We start from the raw sequence: 3966 nt of genomic DNA on the forward strand, positions 1-3966 counted from the left end.
TAAAGTCACACAAGAATAAAGTTGAAATATTACAAGAATAAACTCATGATATTACGAGAATAAAGTCGTATTATTAAAACAATAAAGTCATAGTATTACGAGAATATAGTCGTACTATTATGATAATAAAGTCGTAATGTTACGAGAATAAAGTCACAACAGTAAAATAATATGAGATTAAGTCGAAATATTTCGAGAATAAACTCATATTACGAGAATAAAGTTGTAGTGTTACAAGAATAAAGTTGTAATATTACAACAATAAAGTCGTAATGTTACGAGAATAAAGTCGCACAACAGTAAAATAATGAGAAGAAAGTTGAAATATTCCAAGAATAAACTCATAGTATTACAAAAATAAAGTAGTAATATTACAACAATAAAGTCATAGTATTACAATAATAAAATTGTAATTTACGAGGATAAAGCTGTATTATTATGAGAATGGATTAATTTTGTTTCTTTTAAATTAATGAATAAATAAAATACTAAAGTTGTACGAAAGTAAAATAATATTAGAATAAATTCCTATTATTACGAGAATAAAGTCATACAAGAATAAAGTCGAAATATTACGAGAATAAACTTGTATTGCAAGAATAAAGTCATAGTATTATGAGAATAAGTTGAAAATTTACGAGATTAGTCGTAGTTTGACAAGAATAAAGTTGTAGTATTACGAGAATAAAGTCATAATATTACAACAATAAAGTCATAGTTTTACAAGAATAAAGTTGTAATATTACGACTATAAAGTCGTAATAGTATGACAATAAAGTCATAGTATTACGACAATAAAGTCATACAAGAATAAAGTCAAAATATTACGAGAATAAAGTTGTAATATTACGTCGATAAAATCATAGTATTACAACAATAAAGTTGTAGTATTACAACAATAAAATATTAGTATTACGACAATAAATTCTTAGTAATTACGACAATAAAGTCTTAGTATTACGACAATAAAGTCGTAATATTACAACAATAGTCGTAGCAGATTTAAATCTGGATAAATTTGAATAAAATTTGTTTTGTTTGTTAGCAAAATTTCACATGAAACAGGAAAGGATTTAATGAAACTCAGAAATAATCATTGGAGATATATCTGAAGCTGATTAACCTGTGAAGTTTACCCAATTCAGAATGGCCAGCGCAGCTAATCAACCATAGTGATTAAAAGAATGGCTACAGCTGCCAACTTTACAGATATTAAAGCCCAAATAGTTGTAAAGATGTGGGATTTTCAAAGCTTTTGATGGGAATTCTTTTGATTGCGTAACATCTATGATAAAATAACCATTAAATGTGCATCATTCACTACCAAAAGTCTACCACTTAACTTTTAATAAGCAAGGTCAGCAGTTGTGTTTGTTACCAACCATTACAAAGCTGTAAACAAAGGTGAAGAATTATATATATTAAAAAAAATATATATATATATGTATATATATATATATATATATATAAAAATTTCTTCTTTCGGCTGCTCCCTTCTTCAGGGGTCGCCACAGCGAACTAAGTCGCACGAAGACTTGGCAGTTATTTTTATGCCAGATGTCCTTCTCCTTCCTGACACAACCACAGACCACCGAGCTACCACAGCCCTCTGTGTGGAGCAGAGAGCTGCTATCTAGGACACCCGGAGGAGCAGATGGTGGGGGTTAAGGGCCTTGCTCAAGGGCCCAGAGTGGGACGAATGAGGGTGGGGACAGGTGCTTCACCTACCCCACAAACATTTTTGATGTTGTCGGTACCGGGGCTTGAACCGGCAATCTTCCAATCACAGACCCACCTTCTCTAACTTCTGCGCCACCACTCCCACTGTCATTAACAACGTTAAAACTCAGAACACTGTTACTGCTGCACCTGGGCTGCCCCGCCTTCAACCAGGGGTGGCGGGCAGCTGCAACTTAAAATGATTTCAAGTATTTATTTGTTTATTTTTACATAATTTGGGCTTCCAGCTCATGAAACCCATGAAAACAGGAATTCAATCAAATACAGTAGAATACTGTGAAGACATCAGGCCACACTACTTCTCAGTTTTTGCTGAAAAAAAAAAAGAAATTAGGATCACAACAAATCAATCAAAATATGGTACTTTCAAAATGATATGTCAGTCTTCAATACTTGGTTGGGAATCCCTTTGTCTTAATCACTGCCTCGATGTGACGTGGCATTGAGTCAATCAGCCTGTGGCATTGACTGGGAGTTATGGAAGCCCAGATTTCCTTGATGCTGTCAGCTCTTCTTTGTTGTTGGTCTGGTGCTCCTCATTTTCCTCTTGAGAATACCTCATAGATTCTCAATGGGGTTTAGGTCCTGCAAGTCGGCTGGCCAGTCAAGCACTGTGGCATGGGCATCAAACCAGGTTTTGGTGCTTCTGGCGGCATGGACAGGGGCCAGGTCCTGCTGGAAGATGAAATCTGCATCTCCATACAGATCCTCAGCAGAAGGAATCATGAAGTCCTCTAAAACATTGTTCCCCAACCTTTTTTGCGCCACGGACCGGTTTAATGTCAGTTTATATTTGAAATGACTGCAAAGCGTTCGTAATGCAAAACCGCTGCAGCTCTGCAGGTAAGGGGCGTTCACTTCAAGACAAATTGAATTTGCTGATTTGTCAGTCATAAACGTCAACATTAAAAGAAACAAACATTTGAAATATATCAGTCTGTGTGTAACAAATACAAGTTTCACTTTTTGAATGGAATTACTGAAATAAAATCAACTTTTTCCACAACATTCTAATTTTATGACCAGCACCTGTATTTCAAATTTACTTTTAATCACTTTATGTGTGATTTATAAGTGTATTAAGCGCAGGATCATTTCTCATTTAATTAGTAGATCCCACACCGGGGTCAGCTGTGCCTCGTCATCCTCCTCCCTGCTCCGCAGTGATTCACACATCAGATTGTTCACAAAAGTGCAGGAACTTATGTATAGTGCAAAACTTTAATTATACTTGTGTTTTTTAATAAATTTGCCCATTTTGAACTTTTAGGGACGGAGATGTTTTTTTAAGAGCAGAAGCAGAAATGTGAAGGAACAGCTCTGATGTGAATTCAAAAAAGTTCAAGACAAAACCAGCTCTGATTTGATATTAGGAAGCTTTGTTTAAAATTATAGTTTTATTTTAGTTAATAGTTTTACAGTCACTCTTTGTCAGGTGGGTTGAAAAATAGGCAGTGATCCTTCAAATGCGCAGACACGACCGCACACCTCCTCCTATCCTGTCTGCTCCAGACCAGCAGCTAAATTACTCCACCCGAACAGTAATGTAGAACCAATCTGTGCATGCGTCTAACAGAAACTGAAACGTACCACTTGTGTATGTTGACCTGCGTCAAGAGTGAGTCATTGACAGATGTGGTGGAGATAATATGGTGATTAAAAAAAAAAAAAGAAAGTTTTTTGGGGGGTTTTCTGTGCGGCCCGATATAAATTGAGCCACGGCTCGTTACTGGTCCGCTGCCCGGTGGTTGGGGACCACTGCTCTAAAACATTCTGGTAGACTGTTGCGGTGACCTTGGATTTAAGAAAGCAGAGTTTATCAACACCTGCACTGGACATTGCACCCCAAATCATGACTGACTGTGGATATTTCACACTGGACCTCAAGCAGTATGGACTCTGTTCCTCATCTTTCTTCCTCCAAACCCTTGGACCTTGATTTCTGAATGAAAGGCACACTTTACTTTCATTGAAAAAGAGGACCGAGGAACCCAACAGTTGTAGCCCATCTCCCGGATACGTCTGAATGTGGTGGTTTTTGAAGCTGTGACTCCCGCCTCATTCCACTCTTTCTGGATCTCTGCCAGATTCTAGAATCTTCTGTTTAATAATCCACTGAAACTCACAGTCATTTCTTTTGCTGGTGCATCTTCTGCTGCCACATTTTGTCCTTCCACACTGTAAAAATTGTGGCCCTGCTTAAATTAAAAAAATTGATGTCCATTT

The sequence above is a fragment of the Nematolebias whitei genome, chromosome 16 (genome assembly GCF_014905685.2).
Source record: "Nematolebias whitei isolate Nwh7 chromosome 16, NemWhi1, whole genome shotgun sequence".
Lineage (NCBI taxonomy): Eukaryota > Metazoa > Chordata > Actinopteri > Cyprinodontiformes > Rivulidae > Nematolebias > Nematolebias whitei.